Raw genomic sequence first — 22,551 nt, forward strand, 5'->3', positions numbered from 1 at the left:
AAAATCGAGGACGCCTAAGAGCTTGCTATGAGTTGTCCAATATTGCTATGAATGTCCAATTGAACGCCACTGAGCGCTCCTTCGAATTATGAATTATGAACTCCTCACGGGCAAGCAAGCGCATTGAGGCGCTTGCCCAACGCCTCTTTCGTAGCACAAAGCCGGTGCACTTCGATCTGTGACGTCATGTTGCCTTGCCCAACCTCCATAGAATCTGATAGGATCGTTCCCGAGAAATCCGCGGTGATGTTTACGTCGCCGCTTTTATCACGCCAGGTTGGGCGATGGAAATTTCGGTCCAAGTAGCATGATGTCATAAAGTACAGTGCACAGGCCTGCTACATAGAAGGCACTAGTTTTGACCAGTGGGTAAGACACTGGGCTTCTGGGCGTGAGGTTGTAAGTTCCAAACTCACTATCACCAACGTTTCTCCTCTCGAATTTTTCCATATATTTATTGTACCCTTAAGGTGCAATTTTACATTGCAGAGGGTAGAGGCAAATGTAGATGCAGAGGCAGCCAACACACACTTGATTGTAGATACAAAATACGAATAAGCAAAAATTTTTCAAAGAAAAGGCCAAAGGCAGACATGTTGAGTCAATAGCCCAGGAAGTATTTCATAAGTAACTCACACAATATATGGCAAACATGACACTCAATATGGTAAGAATGGTAAGCAAAAATACATGGCGCAACACATAAAATTATACCATACACAGTACAAGGCATAACTTAAAAAAGTATCGCATAGGATAACTACACAGAACAATATGTCAATCGCAACATCAATTATGAAATGAAACTTTTAGCTTTAAAATGTGCTTTTGAGGTTATTGGTGCCAGCTATGCTAGTAAGTGGGGCGGGTAAGTTATTCTAATCTGCTGGTTTGAGGACGAAATGAATGTGAAAAGTCGACGGTATTGTAGTGCGTAATGTTTACCTTTTGGCGGTGGTTAATGCGAGATTAAATGTATGGTGGCGGTTAAACACAGTCTGAACGTAAATATGAGTTGTGATAGTAGATTTTACTGAAGAGACATACGCGACAATGTTTTCAGCGGGCTCATAACTGCGGTACGCGTAGGAGAGCTTTCATGTCAGTAACACTTGCACTTCTTTGTTAGTTGTTTAAGAGGAAACGGACTGAGCAATTCGTATTGCCTCTATAGGGACTATATATATGAGGGTGTCATGTCCAGGGTGTCCTATAGTGAGGATCCGCATTCAAGCTATGGACGAATGTGAGTTTTGTGCAATAATAGTTGTAGCGATGATGTCGCTAGAGTCACTTTCTACGGAGTATTGCAGATGAAACAATAAAGAAGTGTCTAGAAATATGCAGAGTTCTCTGTTGATGGCTTTATGGTTAGCTTTTTTATTATCTCAAAACAATTTGCGCTGTCGGCGTGTTCTTTGTAGTGTTGTTGCAAGCGTAAGATGCAAAATATCATGATCGCTGAGTCCGGGCATGTGCGTTACCTCGCAAAAGTTATCAGGCGATAATGTAAGAATGAGCTCCAGGAGTGATGATGTCTTTTCTGTTACACTTGTAGGAAGTCTGACGATCCGCAATAAGCCAGAGTCAGAGCAAGTTGAAATGAACCTATTGTCTCGGCCAACGACGGATTAGAAAAGGGGTTGGCATGTGAACAAACTATGCGCCGGAAAATCGCATGGTGATCTGATTTAACCGATCATATAAATCCTCACAAAAGGATGAGTCGCTTGATGGGGATCGGTAGCACACACGGCTATTATTACTTTCTTAAACTAATAGTTAGCCGAAACCAAATTAGCTTTAAATTCGTATTAATGGACAGAGAAAATAAATTAACAGATTCTTCAATAGCGACCTGAACGCCACCGCCAATTCGACCTGTTCGCTCGTTTCGCTGCGGATCCGGATCATGAGACAGAAATAATCAGAAGAATAAAAATGGGCTGGAGTGCGTTTGGCAGGCATTCTCAGATGATGAACAGCAGGTTGCTATTATCCCTCAAGTGAAAAGTTTACAACAGCTGTGTCTTACCAGTACTCACGTACGGGGCAGAAAGCTGCAGGCTTACGAAAAGGGTTCTACTTAAATTGAGGATGACGCAACGAGCTATGGAAAGAAGAATGATAGGTGTAACGTGAAGGGATAAGAAAAGAGCAGATTAGGTTAGGGAACAAACGCGAGTTAATGATATCTTAGTTGAAATCAAGAAAAAGAAATGGGGGCATGGGCGGGACACGTAATGACGAGGGAAGATAACCGATGGTCATTAAGAGTTACGGAATGGATTCCAAGGGAAGGGAAGCGTAGCAGAGGGCGGCAAAAAGTTAGGTGGGCGGATGAGATTAAGAAGTTTGCAGGGACAACATGGCCACAATTAGTACATGACCGGGGTAGTTGGAGAAGTATGTGAGAGGCCTTTTCTCTGCAGTGGGCGTAACCAGGCTGATGATGATGATAATGATTCTCGGTTCGCTAAACAACACATTCGTTCTCGCACTAAAACAATTCGGGGTTTGTTATTTTGCTCTTTAGACATGTCTCTGTGGGTACAATAATGCGAGCAATAAAGTTCGTAATAATGACACATAATTCATCTCTCCTAGCAAGAAAATACTATGCATGCGAGTAAAAAGAACTGAACGCCCGCCACCTTTTATGGCGCCCCCCTTAGTATGGCCCTAACTTCACGGTAACGTACAGTCAGAAGGAATAGTTTTGCCACGCTCTTTTCTGCGAATTTCATAAATGCTGTCAATGGCTTCATAATATCGAAGGTTAGCTTTGTACATAGAAGTTTGAAAAACGTGGTTTTCGAGTGGCCATGTTCTATTAATTTCTGTTTCCTTTATGTTACGCGTGGCTTGGCAGAAATCTTCGCTCACAGTTGCGTCCACATTTGTAACAAACCTCGCTTTGAAGAGAGAAGCTCCCTGATTCTATAGGTTTCAAATTTAGTTATGCGTGGTCGAGCTTTCGGGGAACCAAAGTACCCAATTTGGTGCGCCCGGCATATGTAAAATATTGTGCGGTTAGCTTTCAAAATATTATTGAACATACTTAGTATCTTTTTTTTTCTGATTAGGATGAATCGGAAATAATTTGTCTATATGCAAAATATGCCGTATTGCATCCCATGCGGAAAAAAAAACTGGTTATGGCGGCAAGTGCCTTAGTGGAAGTTTTTCCGACGGAGAAAGAAAAAGAAGAACTTAAAACTTTAATGACGGATGCTGCCTAGAGGCAGCCTACCGGAAAACATGTTTTTCTTGTTGAGTTTCGGTTTTGGGTGCCAAGTTTCGGGCCAAGTGACTTCAGGCCAACGTTGCATGACAAGCAGCAACCGTCATTTGTTGGTTGAGGCGAGGAGAAAGAAGTGCGGCCCGCGACTCGCTTTCTTTTGAAGGCACGCACAGGGCAGATGTACGGTTGCAAGACCTCCAGCAGCAGGGGTGTCACACGTGTGACGTCAGCAAATGAAGTGTACATCTGTGGTTTACATATCATTAGAGCTATGTGTGCAAATTTCAAACGAATCCAAGTGAATTGGGGTGAAACCCACTTCCAGTTTTCTGCCTGGTTTTTAAACCGTATTCATGAAAAAGGTTGCGTAAGATACCTTTTTATCTTTTTGTTCGTTATGCTTATTCTCGACTCTTTCTGCGCATTTACATAAAAAAAGTAAAACATAAACGGTAATATTTGTGTATTTATATGTGCCTTCATTAAAGGATTAAAGGCAGCGTCAAATAATAAGATAGGTTATACACACTGAACTACATTGTTTGTTTTTTCTGTCTTGCTTTTCTGGCACGTTCACAGCTTCAGACCTGCGCACCCAACCGGGAAGTCTGCCTTTTTTCGGAGCTGAGGCCACGCACATGCTCACATAGGAGAGAACGCACCCAAACCCATCGCGACGAGGTTGGCCACGAAAACTGGAAGGAACAGGTTTACCGCGGTTTCAAGGCTAACGTTGACCGCCGTCAGTACCTGACCGCCTTTGCCACGACCGGCGTCAGTTACTAGTTTTTGCTACAATTTGCTGCATTTCAGAGGAAAGCCGAAATTCTATCGATTTCAGAAAAAAAGAATAAATTTGATCTAGTGCCCCTAGGCTTTTGGTAAGTTTGCAAACCATTGATGAATAAAAAAAATTGACGCACAATATTTAGAAATGCCGCATTCTGCACCGACAACAATCACCACGACTTTGTTAACTGCGTCCAAAACAGACAAAAGGGATGCCTTATATAAAAACAACGACGCCTATTACGGGCTTCATGCAAACTTCTATTCATAAGTTACAAAATTTTGAACAGTTTTGATTTGTTAAATCTGTGAATCTGTGATGTCCAGAGGAATGATACATTTTACAGAAGTGCGATCTTGTTCGTCCCTCTCTTACTTCTGCATTTACCAAATTTCAGCAATTCATGTAAATTAGGTTATTGACCAAAATGAAAAAAAAAATGTTATCCCAATGCCATCAGTGGATTTAACCTTTCAAGTGAAATTCGGAAACCTTATCCAATTCTGTGCATTGAATACCTCACATTACAAGTTCTCCATTTTGCGTGAACCTGCCGCGGTTGCTTAGTGGCTATGGTGTTGGGCTACTAAGCACGGGGTCGCGGGATCGAATTCCGGCCACGGCGGTCGCATATCGTTGGGGCAGAAATACGAAAACACCCGTGTACTTACATTTAGGTTCACGTTAAGGAAGCCCAGCTAGTCCAAATTTCCGGAGTCCCCCACTACGGTGCGCCTTATAATCAGATCGTGGTTCTCACGAGTAAACCCCATAATTTAAATTCTTTCCCATTTTACACAGGAGCTCGCGAGGCAGAGCTTCACATCACTCGCACACTTACTTCCATAAAGACCAAAAGCGTAGCAGTTTGTGCGAGTGGGTACATCATGAACTTAAAGACCCCTCGTTGCGAATAATACTCAAGGAGTAATGTTGTCAGGCCTACAAGTCCAATTTTCTAATTTATGGTTACACATAGGGCTTAAACATCTCTTCCATTTAGACATTCGGCGAAACTTGATAAGAAGGTAACTTCTGCGATGTAGTGGTGCAGGCTGTTCCCGTCTGAAGAGATCGACAAAAAAGTGAGGGATGTGGGGAACGTCGTATATAGTGCGGCTGCGTGGACAAGCTGCTTGCAAGGGATAGGCTGTGCGAAGGGAAATTCGTGATGGCGGGGGCACTATGTACGAAGCGCCGCAATACATATTGAACTATTCAATTTTTTAATGATTTTCAGCACTCTTATCCAACAAGAACTGCTGATAACAACAAGGAGCCGTATAAGAATGTTTTGCTCAACTTGGAAGCTAAATACATACCCAGAGTTCTCGTGAAATCCGACTCTAAAGATCAGTGTGTAATGCGTGTACTGAACAGTTCCGAGGGTAATGTCTGTTCGTAACCGAGAAGGCAGGTGACGCAGAGCAGGAACAGCTGGTTGCCCGAACGGCTCACACTCGTGCTAAGCACTGGCGATCCGGCTGGCCCACTGGTTGCACAGCAGGCATGGAAGAGACGATCATTCTGACCTTGTTCTTGTGCTCTTCTTCTTCATTACAAGTGGTTTAAGAAAGGACTCAAAGCTCTCCTTACTAAAAATAAAAGGCTTTACAGAAAAGCCTAACTCACTAATAACTCAGGAACACGGGGAAAATACGAACTGTGCGCTAACCAATATATTCAGCAGCTGACGACAGCCAAAGATGACAATTCTACGATCAGATCCCGACAAATTCCGGCGCTTAATTTCAGTAAAGATACTTACTAGACAGATTGAAGTAACAGATCCGGATGGCGATCTCATTAACTCTGTAAAATGCGTGTCAGCTCTTAACGACTACTTCACCTCAGTTTTCTCCAACACTAATGACCTTTCCATTGAACCAATATCACCACTTTCAGTAAATTTAATGCCAGACATCAAGATCAACTGTGATCGCATATGTAGCCTCTTCAATTTTCTAAAATTAACCATCTCATCTGGGTGTGATGGCATTAACGCCAAAATACTTGTTAACACCAGTAAAATTTCTAGCCAGGTACTACAGCTAGTATTTAGGCAATCCTTAAAGGCAGAGAATTTGCCCGATTACTGAAAAAAGGTCCATGTCGTACCGATCTTTAAGACTGGCGACAGCTCCCGCACCATAAGTTATCCCCCAATTTCTCTGACTAGCATTTTTCTTTCCAAGCTACTAGAAAATATAGTCTTATCGAACCTAATGGCTCACTTGGAATCTACAAACTCCTTTTACCATCACCAGCACTGCTTCACAAAACAATTTTCATATGAGACCCAACTCGCCGAGTAACCCATCACATTCTGCAATTGATGGACTTTCATTTGCATATTGATGTCACTTACTCAGATTACTCGAAAGCGTTCGACCGTGTTTGCCACAGTCACATACTTCAAAAGCTCGCATCTAAAGGGATCCCGCATAGCTTGCTTCCCTGGATTGAACACTTCTTAAAAGGCCATGCACAGTTTACCTCTGCAAATAACCATAATTCGTCCCTTAGCAGCTTAACATCGTGTGTACCACGAGGCACTGGTTTATTGCCTCCACTTTTCCTCATCTACATGAATGCCTTACACGCTAATGTTAAGAATAAATTACGTCTTTTCACGGACGACAGTGTTATTTATTCCCCTACCCAAGACTGAAAAGACATCGCCGCACTCTAACAGGACCTCGATATCATGGAATTATGGCGCGAAAAATGGTTCATGCCGCTCAATCTTGCTAAGTGCAAAGCTCTGCCATTCACCCGCAACCACAGCTTTACCAGACCCACCTACACAATGGATTATATTCCTATCACTGATGCCCCCTCCAACATGACGTTCACATGACGTTCACAGCGTTCACATGGCGTCGACACTCGACAACTCGTATTGACAGCATCCGCTTTACTGCTTCCCGTATCCTAGGACATTTAAAACGTAACCTGAAAACCGCATCACCTCAAATAAAAAAGCTAGCATATCTAACATTCGTATGTCCGCAGTTAGAATATGCGTCATCTATCTGGCACCCTTGCCAATCGTATCTTACCTGTGACAGAGAAGCAGCGCAAAATCGCGCTGCTGTGTTTTTAACTTCCCATTTCTCTAGTAAAACCAGCATAACCGCAATAAAGCGCACACTTGAAATACCATCACTTGCCTCCCACCGGATCATCTCTCGTCTCTGCTTGCTTCACACCTTTTATTACCACCCGCACTTCACGCATTCCCTGTTCAATCCACGCGCACGTACACCTTGCCGCTTAAGCCACAGTTGTCCCATAGCCCGCATTATCGCCCGCTCATCTGCCATGAACACTTTGTTCTTCCCTGACGCAATAACCCATTGGAAGTCGTGTATTGACCGTAAATCGTTCCGCGAAATGGTAAATAGCCACACTGATTAATTACCGATCCTACCCACCCTTACGCCAACACGATGTTTCCTTTTTCTTTTCACAATTGTTCCTAGTTTGTTTTTCTTTGTTGCTGTTTCTTTTACCGTTCTGCACATTCGTACTAACATTGTCGCAAGGATTAAAACCCTCACTTATGTAATGCCTCCTGGTCTTTAAGGTGAAATTAAATGAAACAAATGAAATTAACAGATGCTGCGCGAATGTGCGGTCGTACCCAAAGGATGCCGTCTTCAGTCGTATCTCACAATGCGAAAGATGTTTCGAACAAAAGAAACGCCCCTCAATCGTCATGTCGACCGGCCTTTGAGCTTCCCAGATCTTGCTGGAAACCGAAGGGCGACCATTCGCGAGATCTACATCTTTATCAAGCTCACACATGCGTGCAACGGGCGTATATGCGAGGAAGGAGATTGTTGAATACCGAGAAAGAATTATTTGTAGTCTACGGCTCGGAACCGTGAATTACTTACCTGTTCTATGCCCTGCTTTCCAAACAAGGCATTCTTTCATGCTTCCGTTAGCACAAACCATCTGCGAAACTGAGTCCGCAGGCTTGCGAGCAGTACCTCCGTTGCATTCGGTAGCTTTCTCTGAGTGCGAGCCGAGGAACACTAATATTAGGTACATGTGGCTCAGAATAAACTCGAAGGCGTTAGTAATAGGCACACGACGTATAACCAACGAGAGGCCGATTCTCTTAACGTTCCGAATCTTGAGCACGATTACAGCGTCTATATTTAAGCACTACTCGTCCTTAAGAGTAGTACATAGCGTCGGCGCGTTAGCGAGCGTTGGTTTGACTATGAAGTAAAATAGTATGGTCCTTCCCGCTTGGTGAGGCAGCCTTTACTTCCACTCGCTTTATCATCGCTTCCTTTTTCCGTTTCGATGCGAAAACAGCTGCATATCTATAAACCTGGCCGGCACCTTTCCGCGCCGCTGTGCCACAGATGAAGGCGCCGGGGACCGGCAGCACGTTCTTGATGTTATCGGAATGGACATCTGCTTCCGAGATATGGTAAGCAATTGAGCCAGCAAGATCGCCCTCCGAAAACTGGGAGGGGGGGGGGGGGTAGGCGGAGGCTAGGAGATGGAGGACCGCAAACAACAACAACGACTCCAGAAGCGCACTCGTAAACGCGCGGCGCTACACAGTGTAGAAAGAGGCTCAGAGGGCTCGCAGAGAGCGATACACAGCAGGATTGCCGTGCCTACAGGGCGACGCGAAGCCGCTTGTTGCGTCCGGCACTGTATTGCTACCCACGGCGGGCGCCGCGCGGGAAAGGGAAGCGCCGCCCTATAAAAAGACCTGCAATGGCTCTTGCTCCCCGATGGTGACCCACATCTCCCCCTTATATCGGCGTAGTGCGCACCGATGGACGCGCCACTGGTGGCGGCCTTGCGCAGAACACACGAGAGAGGAGCCAGCCGCGCGCCGTGGTTTGTTATGTCGTCGATAGTGCTTCTCTGTCTTATTCACGTTTCAGAGCAAAATAGGCAACACTTTCCGCATTGTGGGGTGGCCAAAGCTTCAAAGAATGTTGAAGAATAATTGTTGTACGGTGGGGGGCTCAAGTACCGGCGAAAACGTGCCGGCGACGCGGTTCTAATCCTCCCCGCAAAGCCTCATCAGTGGGAGCAACGGTAGCAATGGATCGTCGCTTCGGCGCGAAATTTTTTGTTTTCATTTTTTTCCTTTGTCGCGTCGGTGTTTTTTTCCACTCGATCATAGTTATACCTGTAGGCGATGAAGTTCGTCTGCTGTGCAGCATGCGGTTTAAAGGCATTTCGCTAAAGTTCGGAATGCCGCTTGCCGCTTCTATTGTTTTCCGTTTCTTTAACACGTTGCGCTAGCTAGGCAGCACGACTGCACAAGTGGATTTTGTTGTGTGTTGAAGCTACTGAAGTTTGCAAGAACTCAAATTGTTGGTTTTATGCGGCCCAGTAAATCCTCGCACCAGGTGTCGTGCACTTCTTGTTTTTATATCTATTTTATGCGTGCCTTCGTACGTGTTTAATTGTTGCTAGCTGTTGCATGCATAACTCTTGTTGATTCTCTTGAGCTGCGAGGTTTTTCACCCTGCCTCGTTTGTAAAGGGTATAAATCACGCTGTGTCTTATCGGAATGATACCAAGCAAACGCTTCTTTAACAGCTTTATTCTTTCCGTCCGAGGGCATCTTAGATATTGTGATTTTTGGGAAATGTGTTTAGAAAAGGTAGTTGTGGGCGAGAATCGCTAATCGTTGCTGCATATGGTATTTTTGTTCTATTTTTCGCTTAGAAGTTCCCGTCACGTTTGGGAAGTCATCGCAACTCGATGCTGTCTTAGCGTACTTAACACGCCGAGGGACTTGTTTGATTCAAAATTAAATTATGGGGTTTTACGTGCCAAAACCACTTTCTTATTATGAGGCACACCGCAGTGGAAGACTCCGGAAATTTTGACCACCCGGAGTTATTTCACGTGCATCTAAGTACATGGGTGTTCGAAATGCGGCCGCCATGGCCGGGATTCGATCCCGCGACCTCGTGCTCAGCAGCCCAACACCATAACCACTGAGCAACCACGGCGGGTACTTGTTTGTTTCACAACGTAGTCCCTTCTTGCATGTGAATTTTGTACTCAACTGTATTCTTATTATGCTTACGACACAGACGACTAAACCCGGCCTTGCCGCCAGCGCTTATCTACTTTGACTAGCGTTTCTCTGCCTTTAAATATATCATGTGACACTTCTCTCTAGTAACGTTCTTGAAAAAAAGTTCTGAGAGCTTAGTCGGACTTTAGCTTACTACGCTTGCAAGCAGCTCCCTTGGGGAATTTAAGATTGTAAAAACGGCAGCGGGAACGGCAGTTCATCGGCGTATGCAGCAAAATTGCATCGGCGGTACAGCGCTAACACGCGCTTTTATTAACCCCTGCATTTGGTGACTTCGTTGACTAGTGTACGCGTTTCCATCAATAACTTCGCAATCACTCTTCCTGAAGTGACGTTGACTGCACTTATTCGGCGATATCACATGTATTCATCTGCAGAAAAATCACAATGGCATTTACAGACATTACACCGTGCGGATTTGTTTGATATAAGTCTGCACTGACGACGAGTGCTTATTGTCGAGGTACAGCAGCAGCATTACGGCAAGGGTAGAATTTAAAAAAAGACGGTCGAGACATCACATTACTTAACAATATTTATCGGCTAGTTAACATGAGCTCCACTTCATGTAAGTGGGGTTCATGATGTTTGTCTGCGTGACGCACCTGGCACGTATGTGAACCATGTTGCAAGGTCGATCCAAATAGGTCGCGAAGCTTCGGGCGAAAAGTGGTTCAGTACAAATTGTTACCGACATCAGGAAGGGGGTTATAGGAGCAGCAATTGAAGCGCGACTATGTTTGGAGGAAACAAACATTGGGAACAAAAAAAGCGTTTTTTTTTTAAATTCAAGTGAGACACAGTTAGATTCATTCAACGAAAATAAAATTCCTGGTCAATTTTATATATCATGACGAGTTATGAAAATACAAGTTAACTTAATTTATTATGATTAATAAGTACAGTTCTTTTCAGCGCCCATCGTTCCAGGGGGCGTTGACGCCGCTATCACTCGCAATGCAATGCACGTATTGAAATGTGCAGAAAGGCGCGCTCGTAAAGTTCACCTGTTGAAATACGCAAGCCTCACACGTTGTGCTTTTTCGCTTGCCGAGGATTGTCTGAATTTGGTGACGCGGGTAGCTTCATCGCTTTTTAACCTGTTCAGTCAAAAGTAGTGAGTTACGACCGCCAGATAATTGTGTGGTTATTTTCGCGCAACAACGCTGGCCGGCGGGCTTGGCATCCGACGATAGGATCAGCGCTCTACACCTAAAGCTTTCGTTGGCCTCCAAAGAAACTATATTCTCTGCAGCGGTGCGATTTCGACAACCGTACGGCTGGCCTTTTCCTGCATCACTTTCCATGCTGAAAGCTCGAAACGTCCATCAAGTCGAATGGCGGGGCATTTGAATATGCTCCTTCCAAAACACAATGACGTCACTTTTGCTTTTAACGGATATGGCGTCACATTATTTTTTCTTCCGCCGGAAGTGTTCCCATCACATACAGATGGCGCTAAGCCCCATGAACCGCCGATGATCCGCCATGTTTTGAACGTTTGGGCTCCTATGGAAGCTTCGCTACCAGGTATATTTACCTTGGTTGTCGTCTGCTACTGCTCCCGCACGTACTGTTGGAAGCGCCCGCTAGGTGGCTATCAGTGGCCCCTCTATAGACCGTTTTTTCATGGGCGCCACCACGGATGGATGGATGTTATGAGCGTCCCCTTTGGAACGGGGCAGTGGGTTGCGCCACCCAGCTTTTGCTATTATACTGCCTAATGTCCTACCTAGGCTAAACAATAAAAAAAACACTTTGAACTCCTACAACTAAATTGTTTGATCCCATATTACGAACTGTGCTTTTGTACGTCTCCGTTTTTTGTCGTTTCCCTACTTTTCTTACACCAATCCTCCAATCGCCTCTTACTAATCCCTATTGTGGACGTGTTTACTTTTCCCCTGCTCTCGCTTAACCCAAGGGCTTCAAGGAAGCCAGTGGTGCCTAAATCTACCACTGGGCAGACGTCTTCACATTCTAATAGAACATGCTCCATAGTTTCGCTAGCTTTACCGCAGCAAGTACATGCTTCTCCTTCCTTCTTATATCTCGCTTTATAGCTGCGTGTTCTAAGGCGTCCCGATCTCGCTTCGAAAACTAATGCGCTTCCCTTCGAGTTATCATAAATTGTTTCTTTCCTGATTTCCATTACTGCCACCATTGAGATTATTTCAGCCCCTCTGACTTTCCGCTTGACGTTCTTTGTTGCTGTGTTGCCTACCCTACCGGCCGCGTAATTGCTGGTAAGTCCCTAGTCCTTTTCCTCCACTGTGAATCAGTGATTTTTCTGTACAGATACTTCAACACTCTCCAAGCCCATTTACTTTCTTCTATATTGCTCAGTCGTTCACATTGCTACGCAGTGGCGCCATCTATGGGCAGTCGGCATGATGGCTTGGGCGAGCGCTCCGTTTTGCATGGCAGGTATACGCTCGGCGATAGTTTCTGGCGTTTGTTCTCGCGCTCGTGTGGTTTATTTACTATGACGTGGCGTCCTCTACGTGGAAAACGGTTCTGTTAGATGTACTAAAGTGACTCAAGCCTGTACCTGCTGGCCTTGAGGCGTACGGAGCACGCAGCGAGATGTGCGCGCGCCTGTTTCAGACTACACTACGCCTCGGAGATCAATTGTGTACTTATGGAAGTTCCATTGACTAATGTTACCTTATTCCAGTATTATCTTCTAGTTCAAAGCTGCGGTTTACGAGCAATGAAACATACGCGGCCACCGTAACAGTGTGCACACGTACCGTTCTGCTACGATAGGAGCTGTGCTGTTATATTCTGAAAAGCGTTCAAACTGTTAGCTGTAGATTACATTGCGTGACTACTTGGTTCGGTGGATGAGGTTTCCACCTATGAACGAAACAGTTTTTCTTAGTAATAACAGCATACCTTACAGTGTGAACTATACTTGTCCAGCAAAGCGACCGTTACGAACTGCATGAGCATCCTAAGCAGTGGTAGGTGCTTGATTACAGATGTCCTTGTTCTATATAGCGCATGGTCCAAGTATGCGGCATCAAAGCATATTGGCCTCGAGCTCCACCACTGGAAAAGCTGGCGCCACCGTCGGCGTGACGTGCTAGGAGGTATCACGTGGACATAGCGGACGCGTCGGCTGCTTCGGGAGTGCCGAAGCGAGCTGAAAAAGAGTTTCAATTCCCTTGTACGCTGCGGTCCTCATTTAGTGGCGAGATATTCCCGCTTCGAGTGTCTCCTTTACAACGCTGGAAAGCACTACAATAGGTAGTGGCTGCCTTTGAAGGCGCGCAACATGGTAGGCATACTGCTCGGTGCCACAGTGCCGGACGTACGGAATGGAGCCCGGTGTCAGCCTTATTCACACGTAGCAGCTGGACAAGAAGCTGCGTGAAGCTTGGCTCGCGAAACATAAAACCGGCAAATAGTAATCGGCTACAACTCGGGTATGCAGCAAGCACAGACGCGAGGAAGATTTCTGCTACGGCGCCCGGTCTGCGATGTTCTGAAAACGCGCACTGAGACGCTCTCCCGAGTCTGCTGCCCGACTAATGTCATGACGGTTTGCTCTATGAACTTGTCGATGCTATAGATACTGGCAAGTTCACTGGAGTGGAAAGGGAGCGGTAAGAACCACATTTAATAAACGCATGGCATATGGTCATGTTTGTGTTATGAATTCTGTGCACTGGATTACAAAAAAAAGGAGCAGCGGGAAATCGCACGCTGAAAACACCAATAAACATACAGTGCGACGCAGCTCGAGAAATAATATTGAAACGTCCAAGAATTTACAAGAAAAAAAAGATTGAATCGTCATGACGGCACATCACGTTGAAGTCTCTACAATGAAATTATTTTTGAGCAGCTCTGATAGCGCCCACGCAACAATGGTTGCTTGTATACTATCAAATGCTCATATTCTGCGGCCTAAAGCTCATGGCACGGTGCGAAAGCGCGCACGCGGCGAAAGCGAAACAGTGCGCGGACAAGCATGCAGACGCCCAGTCGGTCGCTGCGAATCTGTGCGACTGCTGCATTGAGGCTTCATTCTATTACGCTACATTTAGTTATTCAAACACTATAAGAACATATTTCAGATAGTTAGCTCTCAGCGTTTACCCACCTTTCACGTAAGAAAGCCGGTTCGGAAGTCTCCATCGCGGCGACTGCGCGCAGTGGCGTTCACTAGTACGTATTCGGTAAAGAGATAGCGTCTGTAAACGAGTCTGTGATTTCAGTTTGCCCAAGATAATTATTTAGACAGTAAAAAACTTCTCTCGGTTCGAATGTACTTACAGAAATGTCCGGGAGAGCTCGCGCGTGGTGTTTTCAGTGAGCGCTCACATCAAAACCTATGAGGAGCGCGCCACGTGATCCCTCATACTACGCCAGCGAGGCGCTTCCGATAGATGGCGACTCCGTAACTCCTCGCCGCCAATAGGTCTATAAGCGTTGTGCGGCGTGACTTTGCGAGGTCGTACTGCGGCGTTAGCCAGTTTTCTCTTTCTTTTTCGAGGAAGAGGATAATAACCGAATTATTTTTCGGTTGCGTTCGTTCCGTTCTCTACGACGCACTCACACGTATTACGGAAATTTCGTCCTCAAAAATAGACATCGTATTTTTTTATGCGATCCCTCTCGAATATTACAGAGATTTAGAAAGTAAAAAGGCAATGCCGAAGGGCATAACTGATATATGTATCATGCTGGTTCACCAACCGCACTGTTTGCTGTGTTGAGCAGCGCCATCGGGTTCATGCAGGAGGCTAGCGTACACATATGGTGATTTAAAGCCTACTAGACTAGAAATGCGTGAGAACGATGCCGCTGCATCACAAATATTTGATAGCGCCTGCCGCTTTATATGTTTCGGGTTGCCGCATACGGTAGTACGGCCAACCTAATTAGGTTCGCCGCACACGAGCATGCGCTCTTATGTTTTAGTCCCTCCGCCAAGAGATCAGACAGTGAGCAGATTTAGCATTTCATGCTGGTAATACAGAGAAGCTGGTTCTCTTCGTTGAATTAAAATCGATATACGCAAAATAGTTAACAACGCATACACACACCGCGGCTGATAATGCGCGTCGCATGTTTGCGGCCCCAAGAGATATTTCCGCGTTACCGATACACCGAAAAGCTTCCCTGACGACCTTATATGAACGGACATTGCGTAAATTTCACAAGGTACGATCTAAAACACCTCGGAATCGTTCCGCAGTACGCGACAGCAATACTTTCAAACAGCGCCGCGCCGGATCGCCCAAGCCAGAGAGGAGGAAAGGCTCGCCGCGCACCCTTTCATCCCCGCCCGATGAGAAGGTCTATAGGCGGTCCACTAGGCGTATTGGGTGCGCAACAACATCTTCCCTCGCCATTGTCGCAGCCGTTCCTCTAAAATCCTCACCTATTTCCTTTGCGCTAACCGTGAGAAAGCGGCCGTCTCCGTGTAAGTGCCGAAAAGGAGCGAGTTATTTCCTTCGCCATCACCCGCCGAATGTTCCCCTCTCTTATAACCGGCGCTGCCCCTTCTTCATGCCCTCCCCTCCCTTGTTTACTTAAAGGCGGGCTCACGCGCAAAACGGCCCCTTCAAACCGATCAGCCGCTGGTGAGGCAGGAGTCAGCCCGCGCAGCAGTGAGCTAGGGGGAACCCGAAGTTCAGCGTGCAGACGAACCGAAACCGACAACAGGGCTCAGATTGACAGCTACGATGTCCGTGTCGGGATTCGAGAAGATCTCCACCAGCGACTATGGAGAGTTCAGCCGGTGGAGTCGCCCCCTGTACCCGCTCTCGGACCCGCGAACCCGCGACTGGTTCCTGCTGGGCAACCCCTTCTTTGTCACTCTGGTCGTGGGAGCATACTTGTACATCGTGTACCGTGTGGGACCCCGGTTCATGGCCAGCCGGAAGCCTTGCGACCTGCGCGGCGTCATCAAGGTCTACAACTTGGCCATGATACTGCTCAACATCGTGTTTGGCTACCACTTCTTGAAGAACTCTTATTTGGGCGGCGACTATAACCTTTTCTGCCAGGGCATGACGTACGCGACGGACGAGAAATCCTTGAATAATCTCTGGTGGGGATACTTCTACTTCTTTGTGCGCGTTGCCGACTTCATGGACACCTTCTTCTTCGTGCTCCGCAAGAAGTACAACCAGATCACACTGCAACACACGCTGCACCACGCGCTCATCGTGGCTAACGGCTGGCTCTGGTACACGCTAGGGGGCGATGGTCAGTCGCTATTCGGCGGCATCATCAACTGCTTCATTCATGCCATCATGTATGGCTACTACTTCCTGACAGCCTGTGGTCCCGAGTACCGCAAATACGTGTGGTGGAAGAAGTACCTCACGCGTGCACAGATTACCCAGCATCTCGTAATCATCATTCACGGACTCATCCCGCTGTTCTACGACTGCGGATACCCGCGGTTCTTCATCTATCTGGCCCTTCCGCAGGGTTTGCTTGGACTTGCGTTATTTCTCAGATTTTACGTGGCCGCTTACAGGAGGAAGTCAGCCATGGAAGCTGCCGCCGCAGAAAAACTGTCCATGCTCAAAGAAGACTAAGCTCCAACTACCGCGACATGCCTCCCAGGAAGCGCAGCACCGGTGGTTTCGACGAACCGTCATGCGCTCTCCGCATGTCAGCGCCTCGAAATCGCAAATGGCCTCCTAGAGCTGAACAAGCAAGGCGTCGCTCTAGCGAAGTTGCTCCCCTGTTAAAGATATATTGAAGTAACTCTCAGGAAGCAAGTTTATGGAGAGGTTTTTGTGAAACAGCAGTATGCACTTGGTTGTCCAGCTCGCTAACGTTGCGCCTATCGTTTTTTCAAGAAGACCTGAATACTACAACGCCATCTATGTGACGGCTACCGCTTCTTTCAGCGTCGCAGCCGACTTCATGTAGCCTGTGCGTGTGTGTGTGTCTGTTTATGAGTACCTTCGCTGTATGCAAAAAAAAAAGTTCAGCATGTTTCCTCGACGCAGGTACTTTTCACCTTGACCGTGCAAAAAGCTCTATACAACTTAAGGTGACAAGTCGAGCCCTGCAATAGTTTTAAGAAAGGCCTCATCGAAGAAAGCTGTGAGCATTGAATGCCGGCACGTCGGAGTTCTTGTTCGTCCCTAGAGAAGAGCATAAGAAAATAGAAAACACTCGTTCCATATGTGTTTATACTTGGCGTCCAAAATGCCCGCATTGAAGTGAGATTTCGCGAAGCATTTCGAGACATCTCATGGTGCATGCCAGGGAGCTACCGGCTACAGGCTTCAATGGGGTCCCGCAAAAGAGATTTTTTTCATCGATGTCGGAGATGCATGTTGCCACAGTATGTGATGGACGGGCCCACAGCTCCTACTCTACGGAAACCCCGGGAAAACGTCAGCAAACACTCGTTCAAGCTGTAGCCTAGCCGTGCAGCTTTGTTCCAAAGTCAACGCTCGAGAATTTTGTGCCCTTGAGGGCTGCCAATGAATTCCTTGAGGGCGGACTTTTCCGATGCGGATGCAACTAGGTGAGGGCTTTTCGAAGTCTAAGCAGAGGTTGTCGTTCTACTCGCTGAAGGGTAGGCTCTGAAAACGGGTGCACAGTGATGGACTGAATCGTGGAAAGGGCCAACAATGTACCAGGGTGTCCTTCAGGTGCGCGGAGGAGGCGACCGCTCAACGTGCGCTCCCCTTCACCTTCTTCGGCATCGTTTTCTTGTGCCTCGAAAAAGAAAGCGGCAAACAAGCTGGGAACACGGGAAGATGAGAAGCTCCGCAACACAAAGCCCCTCGGAACCCGAATGCAGCAGCGTCTTCGTAGTGGCGGAGACCCGTCGGGTCGAGAAGGTTCCGTGGTCGGCCCGCGCCGTTCTTCCTAATTGCAAATGCGCGCCGCGCTGTTCGCCTCTAAAAGAAGAAAGCGCGAACGAGCCAAGCGTGGCGAGGCGGCGCGCCGTTCACGTAATCGTGGAAACGTGCAGGTGCGTGCCCCGTGCCTCGCCGGAGGCACTACACATTACGAGTGCGCGCTCCGTTCGTGTCCCCCCCCCCCCTTTTTCCTCGACTCTGCTCTAACGGTCATTCGGTGCGGCGGTGCGAACGCGCCATAGCGACCCGCGGATGTTGCGGCGTCTTTGTTTCCGCGCGGAACGTGAAGGACGCGATGCACCCCCAGTGCTCCGTTTCCCTTTTTCTTCCGCTGCGCTTCTTGGCAGGAACCCTCCCCACCCCCCGTTCATTTTTCTTTCGGTAGCACGCCGATTGGCTCTGCGAATTTCCTTGTTAGGCTCAAGTCCTTCACAAATACCTGTAGTGATGTTGCGGGACTAGAGTTCAGAGACTGGTCTTCTACAGATTGATCTGTTGGAGAATTTAGGCATCTACAGAAGCAGGATTTCAGCTTCTTGTGGAAGTATAGAAAAGGTGAAAAGAACATATGCACGTAGTTACAAGTTAGCGCCCGTCCCTGTCCGTTTAGTCCATGTCTTTCTTGCGCTATTCTCAAGCTTTGACCAGGAATCGAGTAGCCCCGCACTGCCTATTTAATAAGCATCGGCGTGCGATGCGAAAAAATGAATCTTTACGTTTGTGCAAGCGACAAAACCTATGTCACAGGATAGCAGATAATGTCTCCGCTAAGATAAAGGTCCAAATACATGAAAACATACCGCAGATGCTGCAAAATATTTATAAATAACAATTTCCTCCACCGCAAGTTCGACTACCTCCGTAGAGGTATCGCGCAATTGACATGGCAACAAGCGATATGAGCAAACACATGGCATGCACGGCTTGGTACTCCCTCTAAGTTCATGACGCGTGGCTACCAGCTCCATGTACCTGTGTATAGGCTCGCGATCTTGCCTAAATTTATGCGAAAGATTACATTACTACCGATAATGATGCAAACCGCTGATTTCCGGAGCGAGATGAGATTCTTTTGAATCAATTGCCGCTCTGATAAACGAAAATTACGTGGGGAAGAGGTTTATTTAGCGCACGACACGTGATTTAGCGCACCTATTATTCTACGAGACAGGTCACACTAGTCCAGAACACGATAGTTAGGACCAATGACCCGTTTTCACGGAAATGACAAGGCCAGGGGTAAGGCACCCGCAAAAAATTCTCTTCCACGTTTATAGAGAAAATTTTGACCGGTTCAGCAGTCAGCCTACTCGTTTACGACTTGTGCTGCGACGTCCAGATGAGTTCCGGAATCCTGTGATCGGTAATTACGCTGTACTGTCTTCTCATAGTTTGATGATTGATTGAACATCTTTTCCTTTACTCTTTGCTCTTATAAGGGGTGTGAGGATTGTGCGTTTCCGCACGCCATTCGAAATGAAGCCGCACGTTTCGATGCTGGTGCACTTCGATGTAGTAGAATGAACTAACGCGATTATGTTGTACGAGGCGTTCAAAAAATAAGTTGACATGCAGTGCTCTGACAACGGTCGTTGCAAGCTGAACACTTTCAGAGAGTGGTGTGTTGAGAAACAAGGATTACTGCCGAAGTATCAAAACGTTAGCGCCACGCTAAACGTAGAACATTCTCATAGTGAGTAAGGTTTAAACTAACCTTCTGTGCCGCGACACCTGCACTAGAGCCGTATACGAGAGGCGTTCACCATTCCGTTTAGGTGTCAATTTTGGCTTATCTCTAGCGATTAGAAAACGAAAGATGTGAAGTTCATCACGCTGCATTCGATTGGCGCGCCATCTTTCTAGAAAGGCACGGACTGAGCGTCAACATATCCGAGGAGCGCGTCGCAGCCTTACAGACGCCGAAAGGAAAGACAGACAATTCAGCAGCCATTTTGTAGCTGCTAGGCTGTTTGCACGACGCTAACGAAACATGCGAACATATGTATGGAGAGAATAATGAGGGAAGATTTCTTTCGTAAAACGAAGAAACATGCAACATATTCGCATTCGCTATTCATTAATTTATTTAGTACTTTCAAATTTCATAACCTTCATAACCTTGCCGATACCTAAGAAAAGCAACGTATTTCGAACCTAAGGTATGTTAGAAAATATTTAGCTGTAAAGTCTAGGAGCCGAATAATCGTCTAGCGCTGATCAAGAAAAAAACAACTATTGTAATGGCGTTTCATCTGTTACTTGAAGGTTTGGAGAGGACCTCATTTTCTGCTCTCGGCGACTGTTACGTTTGTAATATACTTCATGCTGCATTGTCATTTTTTTATTACGATACAATATATAAACAACAAGAAAGTACTGCTTATTGGATGAAAAGGTGTTGGCTAGTCATGTCAGTACAATCGTTAAATACTGAGATTTCATTGGTTTTTATTTGCCTCGTTTTTTCGGCCATGTCTGAATTATTTTCTGTGATTCCCCCCACAAAAGAAGAAGTTGACCGTAATAAAGCAATGTCCTTTATGCTACTCAATGTCTTGCACTTGTTTTAATGTGTCCACAATTTAAGCGTATGCTTTCATTTTGTTTCCTTGCTTTCCTTTTCTGGAAAATGAAGTCACCTGGCTGTACGCGCACTGTCATTGGCGCCCGAATGCGTATGGCTGAAAAGGGAAGAAAAGCAAAAAAAAAAGTTCCTTTCGGCGTAATGAATATATTGTGTTTGGTCTGATATACGAGCTACACCATCGGGCGAAACAGTGCAGGGAACTTGCAAGCAGAAGATTCAGGGGAAATACTTATACAAAGCAGACGACAAGGACGCAAAGGAAATTATCAATGGGGTCTCTATGTACCATTAATTCTCTCATTTTGAGTTGTAAAACCGTGGCATGCTGTGGATGATCGTCGTATCGGTATGTCAAATAGGTTGTAGCCATTATACGGCGCGTACAAACTGTTTGGTAAGCTTTCTCCCTGGCTCCGCATTGCGTGCGTTACCGACACCCGAGTATTAGTGCGCTGTATCCGTCTGCCCGTCCGACTGTCAGTCCTTGACCTTACGCCGTCGTCGCGGCACCTTATCATCCTGCGCTTCTGTCTCACAGCGGTACACGCAAAGACGCGGAAACAGCCACTTTGGTCATTATCTTTAATTCGGTTGGGAAGCAGGCGGGTGCAAATATGTGGAACTGTCAAATAACAACTGGAATATTCTCCTATCCCATTCAGACACAGCATCGAAATAGGACAGATGTGATGGCGGTCATCGAATAGTTAGTGGATACAAGTATTGAGTAGGCTATCAATAGACTATGAATAGTAACTGTGGATATTTAGCATTGACCATTCAAATGAAATAGTCAGTATTCACACACATGATTATTTCTTAACATAGTTTACGAGTACTGCGCATCGCCAACCGCGCACGTGCTCGAGATGAATTTCTACCAGCTGTACGATTCGACATGTCTCCAATTCTCGGCCCCGCAGTGCTTTCTGCGTTCCGGTTCCGCCTAAACGTGGCTGCGCCAAGCAGGACACCTGACTTCGTGCTGACAACTCGATGCCAAAAGCCTTTGCATGCGTCACTGCAGCTAGTGGTCTTTAGAAATCTCATCGTAGACGTCTCCGCTCGCCCTAATAAGAAGAAGGCAAGGCTTTGTCAACTCCGCTTTCATTAATTACGCGCACTGACTCGTAAGAGCAGTGAAGAAGAAACTAGGAATTGGCAATAATCAGACGTATGCGTTAAGAGACAAAGCCGGCAATATCATTACTAATATGGATGAGATAGTTCAAGGGGCTGAGGAGTTCTATAGAGATTTATACAGTACCAATGGCACACACGAAGATAATGGAAGAAAGAATAATCTCGAGGAATTCGAAATCCCACAGGTAACGCCGGAAGAAGTAAAGAAAGCCTTGGGAGCTATGCAAAGGGGGAAGGCAGCTGGGGAGGATCAGGTAACAGCAGATTTGTTGAAGCATTGTGGGCAGATTATTCTAGAGAAACTGGCCACACTGTATACGCAATGCCTCATGCCTTCGAGCGTACCGGAATCTTGGAAAAACGCTAACATAATCCTAATCCATAAGAAAGGGGACGCCAAAGGCTTGAAAAATTATAGACCGATCAGCTTACTGTCCGTTGCCTACAAAGTATTTACTAAGGTAATTGCAAATAGAATCGGGAACACCTTAGACTTCCGTCAACCAAAGGCCAACGCAGGATTCCGTAAAGGCTACTCAACAATAGACCATATTCCCACTATCAATCAGGTGATATAAAAATGTCCGGAATTTAATCAACCTTTATATCTAGCTTTCATTGATTACGAGAAAGCGCTTGATTCAGTCGAAACCTCAGCAGTCATGGAGGCATTGCGGAATCAGTGTGTAGAGGAGCCGTATGTAAATATACTGAAATATATCAATAGCGGCTGCACAGCCACCATAGTCCTCCATAAAGAAAGCAACAAAATCCCAATAAAGAAAGGCGTCAGGCAGGGAGATACGATCTCTCCAATGCTATTAACAGCGTGTTTACAGGAGG

The 22,551-nt window shown here is 46.3% G+C and overlaps 1 pseudogene; it reads left to right on the top strand.

Annotated features, from left to right (window-relative positions):
* Positions 1-15,827: 15,827 nt before the first annotated feature.
* On the top strand, positions 15,828-16,691 carry LOC142578428 (very long chain fatty acid elongase AAEL008004 pseudogene; annotated as a pseudogene).
* The last annotated feature ends 5,860 nt before the right edge of the window (positions 16,692-22,551 follow it).

This window comes from Dermacentor variabilis, chromosome 4, assembly GCF_050947875.1.
Source record: "Dermacentor variabilis isolate Ectoservices chromosome 4, ASM5094787v1, whole genome shotgun sequence".
Lineage (NCBI taxonomy): Eukaryota > Metazoa > Arthropoda > Arachnida > Ixodida > Ixodidae > Dermacentor > Dermacentor variabilis.